Below are 17,166 nucleotides of genomic sequence, written 5' to 3'. Positions count from 1 at the left end.
TGCGTCTCGATGATCGATGTGGATGCATCTTTTAACTGGAAGTTTATAAAGATCAAGATAATAGTAAGAATCATTTGTAAGTATAATGAGAGTGATTCATGGACTAAATCACCATAGCCCAACAATTGAATGAGTGCATGATTGAAATGGAGATATAACTGTAAGCGTAGAAGAACACAAGGGTAAAGATTTTCTAATAGATTAGATAACTATCAATATTACTAGTATTAACGATGTAACAAGTTCGGGAAAAATGACCTAACAGTAGGTCTTACATCAAACCATGTAGGGAAAATGTTGACAGCTTAGAAGTCTAGTTATAGTATTTGAAAGACAGGAATATTTTATAGAAAAGTGTTTATTAGAGCACAGATAAGAAAGGCTTATTCCTTAAACCAAAAGAAAAGACGAGCCAGACATCTTCTACCGGCGACGGGTACTCCTTGGGCGAACCCTAAGATCTGCCAGTTGACGTACTACGTCTTGAAGATGTCGCTCATGAGCTCTCTGACGCACTTGAAGTTCTATGACTTCAGCTTGGGATGTAGCTAATTGTTGCTGAAGAGCCTCATTGGCTCTCCTAGTCCCTTCCATAGCCTCTTTAATAAGGCAAATGTGGGCGTGTTAACGCCCGAATTGTCGTCAATTTCCATGACTCGGTCGATGGCTGCCAGACCTTGCTCATCATTACCGGCAATCCTGCGGATCATAATGGGCAGGACTCGGTTAGCTGAGCTTCCTTCGCTTAGATTTTAAAAGCTTCGGTCTCCATTGAAGGGTAAAGGTTGACCCTGTTCATGACCTTATCGGTTCAAGTTTGTCGCCCACAAGGATGTGCGGCCTTGAAATGCTGGTCGGGGGTTGAGGTTTGGGATTGGAGCCTCTTAAGGTAGGTTGTTGACTTCTGGTTCGGAGTCAGAACCTTCAGAGAAGTTTTCTGCGAGGTTATCTTCCAAAGGGATTGGATGATCCTCTTCTGGCTCTGCCTCGAGCCATCCAACATTGCCTTGGTTTGGGAAGTACGGGTCGCCAGGAGAATGGAATCCAACCATGATATCTATGCGATAAAAAGGGTATAAGAATCTTATATAAATAGATGTACTACTTAAGATAATTATAAGATGATCCTTACCGGTTACTTCAATACTTGCATAGTGCAAACCAGTTATATGAAATCAAAACAGGATAGACCTTCAAATAAGTGAACCTAACTCCAAATCCACAACCAAACAAGGAATAGGAAGTAAAGCAAAGATCACAGATTCTAAGTCTATGACACCTTAGTCACATATAACCTTAGCGTATCCACTTAGCAACTATTGACCTACTATTAAAGGCCTTTTTAGTTCTCAAATAAGTAATTATAGTAACACAAAATACTCCTATAGTATTTTAGGTTCATGTTTTGTTCTACTGTTCTCATTGTAGTAGGGTTGGTATGTTTTTAGACTTGTTGCAACCTCACAACCATTCTTGGGCATATGTTAATCACTTCTCATACCAACATAGTTGATCAGGCTATGTCATTCCCAGAACTGACCATACATCCCCCATCCTACTTGTGATGTTCAACAATCGTAATACTTTTGTTTTGTCCTAGTGACACTGATTTTAGTATGAATGCAGGTATGTATACTTAGTTAAATATTTTATTATTTAAGAGTATAAACTCTTGGTCGGAGTATCTTAATCTCGTTTTGTTTATAGTTTGTATATCGTTTGTGGGTTGATATACTCATTTCACTATAAACAATGCTCTGATACCAATCTGTCACACCCCAAGACCGGAACGGCGGAAACGTTCTGGGGTGGAGGACGGCTCGTATAGTATCACAACAATGCATAATAGGAAACAAGCAACAACATCATCCATTGCATTAATAATATAATTCAATACAAGTGTGTTCTGTGTATTGTTTATAAGACACCAAAAATGAATAATAAAAAATAAAGACAAGTCTGAAAGTTCTCCGTCTTCTCAAAACCTGCCATCGGTACCTATCTATTGATGACTTGAGAATACAAGTTATTTTGAAAGAGTTTATCAACATTAAAGCTGGTGAGCTCATAAGTATTTAATGTCATTTGTTTGTATAAGTTTGTAGCAAATGTTTGTAACAGTATAACGTAAATGTTTGTACTTCCTAGAAAATCCTATATTTTCTACTAAAATGTAGTCTTCTACCAAGACCCGATTGTTTTGTATGTTTGTTCCTTTGTAAAAGTATGAGTTTTTCCCAGCTATAACTATCATTATCAAAATATAGTTTACATTATCGTTTATGTGAGAAGATCACAAAGTAAATGCAATAGGGAAATAATGTAGTATTGTATATAATAACTACTGTTGTACTAAGTACCTTAAATCAACTATTAATTAAGGTAAAATGTGATATGTTGTAACCATACTTGATTGACTAGTGGAAACACGGGACTAAAATACATCGAAAAGTTATGACATTCGTCACCAGTAGACCTGTAGGTACCACTGTAGCTAGCAGCAAGGTGTATGATGGTCAGTCCGGTATAGATCTATACACAAATTCACGCTCTCCCTCCAGGAGATTCTGGTTACAAAATGAGACACAACAGTGATGCCATGCCCCGAAGTAGTGGTTCACATTTATGTTATAGTATTCTTGTATATGTATAGTATGCTTTGTCTGTATAGTGTATAGTGTGTTCTCTTTGTATAGTGTATAGTATGTTCTCTTTGTATAGTGTATAGTATGTTCTCTTAGTTTCTCATCATAGTATGTTCTTTCTGATTTCTCATAATAGTAAGTTTGTAATGACTCGTGTATGAACTGACTCATGCATGTTTCATTGTACTAGAAATAGTGAATAGTAATCTCCTACACTATACCTATTATAGTTTACTAGTAATGTTGTTTGAATGACTGAGTGTGATTATACACCTTTGCTACCCAAAGGTGTTGAACTTGAGGTAAAAGCTTTTATATCTATATACATATACACAATATATAACTAAGGTTTAAACGACATTCAGACAAACTATAACATCCCAAAATTCAAGGCCAAATATTTCATTTTTAAGTAGGTTATTACAAAAAACCCAAGTTTTAATAATCCAAAATATAACATTATGAAACCATATCAGAGTACAATCCCAAGGATCTCGTGTGTGGAAAATATAGTGTGATGCGCTACGACCAAGCCGACTCCTTTCCTTTGTAACAAAGTACCTGAAACCAAAATTGTAAACCGTAAGCACGAAGCTTAGTGAGTTCCCCCATCATACCACATACCACATAATACCATCGGTATCTTTCAACCGGTAACTGCCATCAGTATCTTTCAACCGGTAGCCGGGGACTATTTCACCCTACCACTATCACATAATAATGTATCCTGATCATACTGATCGCCTACTAACATTATAAACATACTGATCAAATACTAACATCATAACATACTCATAACATACTAATCACATACTAACATGATAACATACTGAGAACATACTAACATCATAACATACTGATCACATAATAACATCGTATCATACTGATCACATACTAACATCGTATCATACTGATCACATACTAACATCGTATCATACTGATCACATACTAACATTATAGCATAAATTGACAGATAAACATTGCATGGGTTCTGTATACCCCTTCGGTATCTTCCAACCGGTAACTGCCATCGGTATCTTTCAACCGGTATCCGCCATCAGTATCTTTCAACCGGTAACTGCCATCGGTATCTTTCAACCGGTAGCCGGGGACTATTTAACCCTACCACTATCACATAATAACGTAGCCTGATCATACTGGTCTCCTACTAACATTATAAACATACTGATCAAATACTAACATCATAACATACTGATAACATACTAACATCATAACATACTGATCACATACTAACTGTTGGATTAATGTCTAAGTCCATAACTATATTTGGTATGTACTTGACCCGACCCGACATGGTCCATTTGGGTTGCACTTCACCGACACAATTTATATGGATAATCTTTTGAGAATAGTATGTTTATGATTAATATTAATATATTATAAGTTCTAATATATTAATATGGAATCATATTATTTAATTAGTATTGATCAAGAATTAATTTAGAATTAATTAAGTGATCAAAATGAACTAATTAAATATGGACTCTTGTATATATGGAATGGGCCAAGTTCATTTAGGTTGGGCTAAGCTTTCATGGATAGTCCATGGAGTGTTTAACCCATGGATCATATGAAATGAAAGGTCATGGGTTTAACCCTATTCTCCATACTATATAAAGATGTCCTTGGTTGGTGAAATTGGCACTAGTGTGGATACACTAAGAAGGGCTAGCCAATTTCACAAGAGAAAACCAAGTATCCATATTCTCTAAAGTATTCCAAGGTGTCTTGGTGATTTGTGATTCCACCTGAGGCTTCCACACTATTGGGGCTAAGCTCTTAAAGCTTGAAGACATCAAGCTACATCAAGAGGTATGTATTCTATCTTGTTACGTTCATAGTTTTTGTATGCTAGATTAGGATAATACCTTGGATGTTCTTATTTGTATGTATAATAGAGAAAACATAGATCCAAGGTATTTAGGGTTGCATGTACACTTAGGAGTGTTAGAATGCTCAAAACCCAACAGTGGTATCAGAGCCTAGGCTTGTTTTCTTGTTATACCTGCAATAGAAGCTGAAAAAACGAATTTGGTGTTGTCTGATCATCAGAATCGGCGAGTCCATCAGAGGACTCGGCGAGTCCATCAGAGGACTCGGCGAGTCCATGCCTAAAAATTGAAGAATTTGATCCAACTCGCCGAGTTGGTTCATGCACTCGACGAGTTGGACCCCCAGACAGCATAAACTCGACTTTTTTGGCTAGAAATGGACTAGGAACATTACCCTAAGTTGTTTTTGAACTTATAAACGTGTTTTTTGATGTGGTAATGTTCATGCTAATCCATTTTCAAAGATAACTGTCAATAGATTCATGTTTTGTATTAGTTTAAGGTTTAGACTAATTACATGAAAAAGTTTGATTTGAATTATCTTGTTCTTATGAGTTGCTTAGATTAATAGAAAAGTTAATTGAAATAGTTGTTTTCAATCCATTTTAATCTAAGAGTTGAGTATAAAATGTGTTTGTGTAACTTGTCCTCAAGTTACATGAAAAGTCACATTTAAGACTCATAAAACTCATAAAAGTTGGCAATGGTTACAAAATGAAGAGTCTTGTGTCATTGAATAATTTTTTATGACTCCATAACTTGTCCTCAAGTTATGGAAGTTCAAGAGTCACTTCATTAAAGAAAAATATGTAACCATAATTAAATCCATAAGTTATAAAATAAAGAAAAAGTTAGTTCTTTTATTAGTTTAAAGTCTTCCATAACTTGTCCTCAAGTTATGGAACTTGAAGAGTTTTTGGATTAAAACTACTTTAAACACATAAGTTATGGAATTAATTAGTTTTGAATAGTTTCAAAACATGCCCTCAAGTTTTGGAATTTGAAAAGTTTTCACTTATGAATACTTTAATTCCAAGTTAGCCCTTAGAATTTTAAAAGTTAAAATTCAACCCTTATACTTTATAATATTATAAGTTAATAATATATATATATATATATATATATATATATATATATATGTATAAGAGTAAAGTCAGTCTTACCGCTAGTACGCCTCATTCACGAAGCCGGTCTATAAGGTGGGTATAAGGTTGTTGCCTATAAAATGGCAACTTAATGGGTGTCCACTCTCACCCACCGCTTGCTTGACCGGTGGAGGGTCGTTAGCCGAACGGGTTTGACAGGACTATAATTCTCCCTTCATTAAAAGTATTAATGATAAATACTAAGTAACTAAACTCTTAATAATACCCAATCTTAGTTACTTAGGAAAAATGTGAATAAGGTGCTAACCCATGAAATTACACTTTACACTTTGTGTAAGTCGTTAGTGGAGCGTGTGTGGTTAACCGGCACACTAACTTGGACTTAACAAGGTAGGTAAAGGGTGACTTAATATTTATCATAGTATCGATGGAGCGTGTGTGGTTAACCGGCACATCGATTGAGGGGTAATTTATTAAGGGTACCAAGTGATTTGCATGGTTACTTCACACCTTGTTTTGTGATCCTCGGCATCCCAGTCACAAAACCTGAAGGGCACACTCGAGATTGAAACATGCCTTTGAACAGTTCAATGAATCTCAAAGATCTAGGAGTTTCAAATCCAATTAAAACCTAATAATACATTTCGTTTATCTTGGTGGAAATTGGTGAATCGTCATTCACCTACCTTCAAATATTTTATAGCTTGGATTACGGCATACCTCTTCTAAGTTATAAAATAGTTTGTTGGGTCCTAGCCTTAATATTTCATATTGGGTGTCATATTAAGGACTTAAAATCAACTATCTTGAATATCTCCCAAAAGATGTCTGGTTTAGACACCTATGATCTTCCCAAATCTCTTGAAACAAGCTTTCCTAAATGAAGATGATGTTCCTTGGAAATCATACTTCTTTCACCTCCTCCAAATTATTCTCCCTAACCCACAAGTTCTTGAAAAGTTTAAGGTCACTCAAGCCCTATTGGCAAGGCAAGGTCTAGGTGTGAACACATCTTGGAGATGTAGTCACATATTGACAAGCCGGGAGAGTTGGGTGTCAAAGTCTTGAGAAAGTTGGTGGTTCAACTACTTTCTAAGTCACATAGTGAGTTCTTTTGGAACACCTATGAAACAGACTATGACAAGACCCTTAATGATCTTATCTATTTGCTAAGATCAACTTCCTAAAACTTAATGGACATTGACAATGATGACATTGGATATCTAGTAAAGCTCTCTCTTCCCAGTGGAAAGGGATCAACCATAGTCAACTCGGTTGACCAAATGGTAAAGAGAAAAGCTAAGTCTATGATAGTCTCGTGTACCATTATCAAAGGGTCCATATGTTTATATTGCCAAAGGAAGGGGCATTGATTGTGAAGCTGCCAAATTTACCTAAGGATGTTAAAGTCAATAAGTTTGACCCTACTTCAGGTAAATTCCACTATCTAACTCTGTTAAGTTTCTATTCTGAGATTCTTGATACATGATGTGACTGGGTCACATGGTGATGTTTTAAGAATCAAAGAAAAGTGAAGAAACTTAAAGAAGGAATATGTTGAATCTGATCGCATAGATGGATTTCTATCGCATAGCTTGAAAAATCGGATTCTTGAGCTACTTCTTAGGAGTTATGAGATATTGCTTAGGAATAGGTAACAACAAGTTTTCATATGGATTGTAAGGATAAGTTTTCCGCAAAGTTTAAAATAAAAGGAAAATTTTGATTTTATTTATTTTAAAATATCCTTACAATGGCATTTGAGGAAAAATTGTTGCTTATATGATTCCATTAAGAGCAAGAGTGGAAATATGAAATTGATTCTTTCATTTGTGGTAATGTCTAGATTTACCAAATAAGGAAAGATTCTCATCACCCAAGTTTCAATTGGACCGGAACTTGGAATCATGCAAGTTGTATAGCATGATGAATGAGAACTTTCAAGTTTTGGAAAATTAAGACTAATTACTTGTTCACATGGATGTGTGAGTCAAGTAAAGGACTAAGGGATTGAGTACACATTCTTGTGCACTGGTTAAGTCCACCACAAAAGTTTGATAAGACTATTCGTCATAGTTTACTAAAGCTCAGTAAATATGATTATACTTACAAGCTTAAGTGTAACTCTGAGACATTGGAAAAGGTTCCAATGTATGGCAGAGCGAATAAGAAGAATCAAATTAGGCAGAAGGATAAAAGTTTCTCAAATCTGAAAAGATGGGAGAGTACTTTAGTATCAGTTTTTGTGATCATCTTAATGATTAAGAAACCATATCAAAATTAGTTCTCTAAGAAAATCTTAGTGCATTCTTATGACTAAGAAGAGGAACTTGAATTGTTGAAGTGGTTAAATCAAGAAGATGAGTCATACTTCGTTCCAATACAAGTCTTAGAGTCATACTCCAAGATTGTAACTTGAGTGACATGTCTTAAAGAAGGTTTAAAACACTTGTCAAATGTAAGAGTAAAAGTTTTCTACCCTTGTACATTTGAAATTGGTAAGTTGTGATGTTTTGGATAAAACAAAGACCAACTTAGGCCAATTGTGTGAAGTGTTTGTCTTGATTAGAATCCACACTATCTCTTGGATATTTGACAAGGGAGTCTTATATGTCAAGAGGACAGTGGGAGTCTTAAAGGTCTTGAAAGTCTCAAGAACTAATCAAGAATAGAATCTTAAGTTCTTCACTAGCACACGACTTAAGGTTTATAACCTATCGTGTTCACATATTCTGTGCCCATTCCAGTTAAAGTTGGCTTTGCATATGAGTTCTTAGAGTTCTCAATTGGTTGCATAACAACTTGGAAGCAATGGCAGACCCTTGAGCTGCCAGGTGGCAAGAATTTTAGATTGAGTTCAATCCATATGAGTTTGGATTTGTCATTATCCTTGTCTTGTGACTAAGGTTTTGACAATTCACATGGATAAGAACACATACACCAGTAAATCTAAGTGTCATAAGGTTTCTCTCCGATTCATGAAAATGATGGTGAGGAAACACTTTCACTAAGTAGATTTTATCTAGATAGCAATTGTGATATTTGCATTCTCAAAGTCGTTAGTGGAGCATGTGTGGTTTACCAGCACACTAACCTGGACTTGTGTTTACCAAAGATTGGTTACTCAAAGGTTTAGAACTGGATATGACTAAAAGGATTAAACAATTGTCGAGGACAATCTAAGGTTTACCAAAGATTGGTTACTCAAGGACAATTGGAAGTATAGTGATAATTCTGGAAGGACCATATTGACATAATCTGTAAGGAGGCAACTCTTGTTCAGAAGTGATAGTCAAAATGGAATCTGGAAATGTTTCAAAGTTAGAATTTTCAATCTGTGTGAGATTAAGGAAACTTAATGCAAGAAGGATATTTCCAAGGAGTTGATCTCCTTTGGAATACTCTGTAATGATTGTTGCCAAGTCTTTGTGAGTTTGTGCATAATCGTTACAATAGTATCAATGCATATAAGTTTAGAATCTAACAGATTTCAGTAAATGGCATGAATTTGGAATTCTTGCATTTGCAGTAAGGATTTGGGAGTGTGAAAAGAGAATCATTGAAGTTATGCTCAATTGATCTAGTTCACAAAGTAAAGATCATAGACAAACATAGTATGCATACTTGGTGTATGGCATGACTAGTGTTTAAGAAAACATAGTGTACATGCTTGGAGCATGGGACAATTGTTGTTTTAAATTCAAGAATAAAGTTGATAGCTGAAACAGTATACAATGAATAATGTGTAATCATATGGTGATAAATAAAAGGTGTTTTATTTATGTTCAATGGGTTGATACCATATTGGATTCAATTATTATTGTGTTTCATTTTGCATGTTTTGACTTCCCGAATAAACTGGGTTATTCTTCTGGAATGACTAAGTTATTCAAACCATCCACAGTCGGTCATATGTTGGAAGTAGATATGAATTAAGACTGTCATGGGTTGGCTTGTAGAGGTCTAAGGTGTTGGACAAAGGGCTACAACACTCATGAGTGCTCATAAGTTCTGAGTATTGGATTCAACCCGCGCTCATTGGAATCACTTCATGGATTTTATCACGAGTGATCATGAGACGATAATATCTTATATTCTTCAAACCTAGAGATATGAGTTGTTACTATGAGTTGGTTGTACATTGATTGCACGAAAACGCATACGGTAACTCGGTGTTATAAAACGTGCCTTTGTGTATGATTCAACAAGTAGTAGAACAAGCCATATGAGTCGAAGTTTATCCATTCCTTTTACCTTCGGGATAAAAGCGATATCTGTGGGCCCCTCGATGATTTGATGATGACAAATGGAAGTGCTCGGCCGGGCCAGGACTGATTTGATTTGTTCAATTAGTCAGTCGTCATAAATCGAAAATCGGGAAACAACAAATGGACAGAGAGAATGATTATAATCCATGTGTCAGTCCATATGATATCTAGAATGGAGGAATATATGATCCCTTATCTAATGGACAAGTTCGTTGACAAGATCAGAGTTCGACAGCGGCTTTAAGAGCTACGATTGCCAGTTAGGTTTGAAGTCATACGCAATAATAGTTTTAGACTTATCCAAGTGGTAGACTGTTGGATTAATGTCTAAGTCCATAACTATATTTGGTATGTACTTGACCCGACCCGGCATGGTCCATTTGGGTTGCACTTCACCGACACAATTTATATGGATAATCTTTTGAGAATAGTATGTTTATGATTAATAGTAATATATTATAAGTTCTAATATATTAATATGGAATCATATTATTTAATTAGTATTGATCAAGAATTAATTTAGAATTAATTAAGTGATCAAAATGAACTAATTAAATATGGACTCTTGTATATATGGAATGGGCCAAGTTCATTTAGGTTGGGCTAAGCTTTCATGGATAGTCCATGGAGTGTTTAACCCATGGATCATATGAAATGAAAGGTCATGGGTTTAACCCTATTCTCCATACTATATAAAGATGTCCTTGGTTGGTGAAATTGGCACTAGTGTGGATACACTAAGAAGGGCTAGCCAATTTCACAAGAGAAAACCAAGTATCCATATTCTCTAAAGTATTCCAAGGTGTCTTGGTGATTTGTGATTCCACTTGAGGCTTCCACACTATTGGGGCTAAGCTCTTAAAGCTTGAAGACATCAAGCTACATCAAGAGGTATGTATTCTATCTTGTTACATTCATAGTTTTTGTATGCTAGATTAGGATAATACCTTGGATGTTCTTATTTGTATGTATAATAGAGAAAACATAGATCCAAGGTATTTAGGGTTGCATGTACACTTAGGAGTGTTAGAATGCTCAAAACCCAACACTAACATCATAACATACTGATCACATACTAACATCATAACATACTGATCACATAATAACATCGTATCATACTGATCACATACTAACATCGTATCATACTGATCACATACTAACATCGTATCATACTGATCACATACTAACATTATGTCATAAATTGACAGATAAACATTGCATGGGTTATGTATACCCCTTCGGTATCTTCCAACCGGTAACTGCCATCGGTATCTTTCAACCGGTATCCGCCATCAGTATCTTTCAACCGGTAACTGCCATCGTTATCTTTCAACCGGTATCCGTCATCGGTATCTTTCAATCGGTAACTGCCATCGGTATCTTTCAACCGGTATCCGTCATCGGTATCTTTCAACCGGTAACCAAGGACTATTTCACACCTACCACTATCATACAATAACAGGATATAACCATACACATAAGCATATCTCGCAAGCATATCACATAAGCATACCAAGATAATTATCACAAAGACAGTTATCTACCAACTACCCCTGTTGGTGGGCCGGCTTTGTGGCCTTAGACCCACCCCTACTGGAAGGTAACTCACCTCGCACTGCTGAAGTCCCGAAGGCTGAATCCCTCGCTGCTGAAGTCCCGCGGACTCAACCCTAGTTGTTGGATGACAGATTCCGAACTGTCAATACCAAAATAACACCCAATTAATAATTGGATTCCTCTACATAACCATGAGTACATACTTTGGATAATTACTACATTACCCCAAGCTTGGATTTATACAAGCCCAAGGCCCAATCCATAGGCCTAAGGTCATTAAGAAACAAAGGCCAACACATGGCTCAATTTTCCAAATTGAGCCGAAGCCTATACATGGTCTCCTTCTAAGGCCCAACAATACACCCATGTGAAATTAGGGTTTCACATAAAATGAAGATTAGGGTTAAGTGTTTCTCACTTAACCCATTAAGGACTTAATCCATTAAGGAATTAATCCATTAAGTCCATCATTCTTCTAAATAAGTCATATGGTGTGATTGGGCTTAATCACACAATTCCATTATTCCAATAGCCCAAAAGTGGGTCCCAATAAGTCCAAGCCCATAAATCCAATATTAGGGTTTTCTAAACCCTAATTAGGGTTTCCAACCCCATCTTAGTCCATTAGGACCAATTGATATGTCTTTTGATCAATTAAGGATAACTAGACTCATTAAGGTTTCATTAGGCCCCTTAGTCATCTGTTTGGGCTTTTGGGTCCATTAAGTTTCATTGGGCCCCTTAGGGTTCATTAAGCCCACTAAGCCTCGTTGGGCCCATTAGGGTTTCTTAGCCCAATGACCAAACATCCCAACGAGTCAAAACACCATCAAAGCACATCGCCACCCGACACAGCGGCCGGTGGTGGCAGGAGGCGGCAGCCACCACCCTAAGGTGGTGTTTTTTAGTTTCTTTCCATTATTCAATTTGTAATTTACACTTTACAATGCTAAAACTCAAAATAAACACATACACTAAACAACATAAAACACACACAGCTACCCTATGGTGGCCGACATTGGCAGAAGGTGGTAGCCACCACCTCATGGTGGTGGCAGTGGCGGCTCTTGCGAATTCCGACCAAACAACCCATACAACACCTTCTCATTGCAGCAATACACACACTTACACGCACCAACACACACAAATCCTTTTTCTTGGACAAAAACACCAGCGCCGAAAACAATACGAGATGGTGGCAACAACATCGAAGTTAGCGGCGGTAGGCAGCTGGTCGACAATGGAAAGGGTCAGCAGCAGTGGCGAACAGCGACTCTATGGCGGCATATGGGTTTACCAAAGAACTTCCGGTCACTCACGACCCTCGCAGTAGCAAAACCTCACTCGATCGTCGGTCTTGGCGGCCATCTCGGCGAACGCGTCGATTCCGGTAGCGGGGCTATGACGGAGGCAACCCCCGATGAAGCAGCAGCGATTGAAGTCGTACCAAAGGTTGCGGCGGCTAGGGACCCTTGCTCCAACTTGGTCTCTAACAGGTCTCTCGGTCAGGAGGATGGGCTCGACTGTTGGCTTCAGTGGTCCTAGTCGTCGGCGGCTGATCGGAGGTGGCATGTTGGCGCCGTCGATGGGGAGACATAAGGGTGGAGTGGCGGCTGATGTTCTACTTTAGGGTTAGGGTTCGCATGGTGGAATAAGGTGACGGGTTTAATACCCATATCCCATACAAACTTTGCATCCAAATGACGCCTTTGGTCCCTCCTTCCCATTTTCTTTTCAAGATTAGGATACAATTTACCATTTAAACCCTGCCCCTTGAAATCCTTTGCAAAATAAGTCCGGATTTTCTACACAACCCCCAACTTCTAAAATCTTTACAAAACTAATCCAAAGCTACCTTTTAAACCCCCAACTTTCAATTATGACATATTCAGCCTTTCCATCTCATTTCCTTTTCAATTAAACCCAAATAATTACCACAGAGCACCTGACTTCATTAATATTTATAAACTGAGTCCGTAACTTACACTTTTAACCCCCGACTTCTAAAATGTGGCATTTAACTCCCCGAACCCAAAGCTCGACATATATATTTGTTTATTTTAGGCTACCATTCGTCCATTAATTTATTTATTTAACTAATAAATAAATGGGTGTTACAACTCTCCCCCACTTAAATTAGATTTTGTCCTCGAAATCACTCCTTACTATATCTTATATGCCAAACCACTTCTAGTAACATGATCTCCGCCTTAGGCACACCCTAACCTTCCCAGGGTAGCTGTGACTAATCTTTGCAAAGCCCTAACATCCTCATATGAACGAATTCCTCGCAATAGGATCACATCTACTTCGTCTGAATCTACTATCTCCAGATGGTATGATTCCCTGACAGACCACTCATATTGAATCATCATCGGTGAATCTAGTCTGTTTATCCCTTGACTGGCCACTCAACTACTGATAACCTGAGGCTCCCACTAGAAAACGGAAATCACAGAACCAATTATCCTTGTAGACCACTAATACTTGGCCAAGGCTCAGATACTCCCGCTGTGAGTGACCTGTCACTCCCCAAATCATCTAACTAGTTCGTCCATACTCGCAACCTGAAACACAAGTGCTAACACTACCCAATGCTGAAACTGCTTGAACACTGAGGCAGCATGCTGCTACATCGCTACTTCCCAAAATATATCGAGACCTTTATGGTCTCAATTCATCCATCAGGCATCTGCAATTTTGGGTTTCTGTCCGGTTGCGGAGCCAAATGACTCCCACTTAGTCATCTCACCCGACTCCTGAACGATATCCTTCTCTAGAACTAGTTGCCACCAGTTATCCTGCCACTGTGACTCTAACAACTTATGATCTATCCTATCGGTTCCATGCGTCGAATCCTGACGTCACGAAACCCAAGGCTAAAAGTGATGGCTCCATGACCAACAGTAGCCTTATATCATACACGAACCTAAGCAATACATTGTTTCCCTGATCTCATAAATGCAGTGACGTTCCAACTGTCGTATCGTTGGCTCAACCAGATCTAATCCATTAGGTAATCCCAAAATCCAAACCGTGGATTTCCATATCCTCACTGCTGCACCCGAATTGGTGTATACTATTGTTCCTTTCGCATCCTAACAACGCACTCATGCTATCTACCAACCTAGTGAATGCTACAGCTACACCCGCAGACTTATAATACTCCCCATGCTAACTGGCCATTAGTGAATGCTACGGCTACCCCTGTAGTCATACAACACTTTCCAAACTATCTGACTGCTAGTGAATACTACAGCTACCCCCATAGTCTTACAACACTTTCCAAACTATTTGACTGCTGGTGAATGCTACGGCTATCCCCGTAGTCTTAAACACTTTCCAAACTCGGTCGAACACACACTCGACCTAACACACAACTGAACTTGAGTCCTAACCGGAACTCTAACCTGGTTCCTGAATCCTTTTATCACGTGACCCCATTGTATCAATACTACACTCATGCTCGTGATCAAAGCGTCATAGTAAACCACGAAATCATCTACACCCTCTGTCAGGGTGAGAATCGGTGCCTTGCACAACCGCTGTCTGAGAGTCTCGAAGGCTGTCTATTGCTCAGGCCCCGAACTAAGGGCCACCGATCTCTTGGTCAGCCGGGTCAAAAGAACTGTAATCTCGGAGAAGTCCCGCATAATTCTCCGGTAATAACCCGCTAAACCCAGGAAACTCCGAATCTCAGGTGGAGACCTTAGAATCTCCTACTACATCTCGGCCTCTATCTTGGCCGGATCGACTAGAATACCCTTCAGGTTGACAAGGTGCCCAAGAGATTGCACCCCGCACAACCATAACTCACATTTGGAGAACTTCATAAAAAGTCTCTCCCCCACTTTGATTCAGCTAAGTCTTCACGGCACGCGAGAATTGAAGGATTCCCAATCCTTCTCGTTTTCGAGTATCCCACCGATTACAACATGTGCTTACCAATGCTAGCGATTAATCACAGGTTAAACCTTAAGATCGCCCATACTCGGAAATCTTGATGAGTACTCTTGAAATCTAGTCCAGTCTAACACCTCGGTCCATCTCCCATGCTGACAGCTAGAGGCTCTAATGCTGACCCAATATTCTCTGAATAATACTCCAACACAGATCCCGACAAAGATCCGGGATGACAACGGTACACGCAGAATCCACCCCGTAAAATACATCCCTCTATAGGTTCATCAAGGACTTTTCGGCATGCAAGATGGCATATATGATCCTTGATAACCTGGAGAAAACCGACCCGAGGTCCGACTTATCCAAACTCACCCACAACTCCAAAGCGATATGTATTCCCAACATCCATCTAGTAGCAATAGAAGACGACATACCCACAACATCTGGAGGAATGCTAATCACCTTCTGCTGACATGATCAACCTCGCTACCCTGCAGTAGCCTAAACCCTCAGAGCGACAAACTCCCTTGTGCACTGTCTTGTACGTGTTGCACTAACTCAGGCCCTGCTGGCCATTCACATGAGGATCAAAAGTCATGGATCTCTTCCCGGGACCCTCTACTATACGCACTTGGCACGACCCTCTCTTCCCAGGGTGCTCCAAATCGATCTCGCATCTTCAACTCTTAGAAATCATATCCTTCAGGATCTGACACCCTGTCACACTCACTAGGTCACTTACCAATAGCTAAGCTGCAACAACTGGAACATCCTCTGTCCCCAAACCAGGTGACGAACTCCTCCCAGAAGCTTCTCAGATTCACCAAGACTCTCACCGATTCGAGTATGGATCCTGTGCTTTCAGTAGTAGGGGCCCAATACTCCCTTCCACACCTATCCATACTTTCCTTAGCAATCCTCCCGAATCCTCTAAGTCAATTCCTCAAAGTGGTACACCCAGTCTCACTAAACCTCACTACTAACCCACTGAAACATATCATAGGCTCTCCTAGGTTCCCGAACTCACCCAGTCCTCAGCTGCTGAAAGATTCCCAGTAATGTCAACTAGCTATTTCATGAATATAGCTATCTCACATTACTAAGAGTCCCACAAAGCACAGAGCAAGCAGCATTCAGAAAATGGAAAATCTAACCATCATATTCCAATCAAACCATTCTATCCTCTACTCAGGAGTCTGTACATGCAATTCAAAGGTTCATACAATCAGGCATAACCTAAACAGGCTATCCTATCACTGACTAATCAGTACTAGCATGAAAGTCTACAAGCACATACAATAGGCATATAAGGCATCCTGCTAGATCCTCAGCCCTAATCTAGCATGCAGTTCTCATAATCATATCATAACATAACATCTATGGGTATCTTGGGAAAAACTTACTTGATCTCGGCTGATTGCTCGCATCACACACCTTGTCCTTTTTAAAATTCTTTTCTCTTTCAAATTCTTTTGAAACTTCTTTGTATAAAATGATTTTACTTTTGAAAATTTTCATACCAAGTCCTTAGTTTGAGTTCAGACACACCCGTGTGTGACCTCGAATCCCTCAAACCAAGGCTCTGATACCAACTTGTAACATCCCAAAATTCAAGGCCAAAAATTTCATTTTTAAGTAGGTTATTACATAAAACCCAAGTTTTAATAATCCAAAATATAACATTATGAAACCATATCAGAGTATAATCCCAAGGATCTCGTGTGCAGAAAACATAGTGTGATGTGCTGCGACCAAGCCGGCTCCTTTCCTTTGTAACAAAGTACCTGAAACCAAAATTGTAAACCGTAAGCACGAAGCTTAGTGAGTTCCCCCA

The sequence above is a fragment of the Lactuca sativa genome, chromosome 5 (assembly GCF_002870075.4).
Source record: "Lactuca sativa cultivar Salinas chromosome 5, Lsat_Salinas_v11, whole genome shotgun sequence".
Taxonomy (NCBI): domain Eukaryota; kingdom Viridiplantae; phylum Streptophyta; class Magnoliopsida; order Asterales; family Asteraceae; genus Lactuca; species Lactuca sativa.
This window is presented reverse-complemented; position numbering follows the sequence as displayed.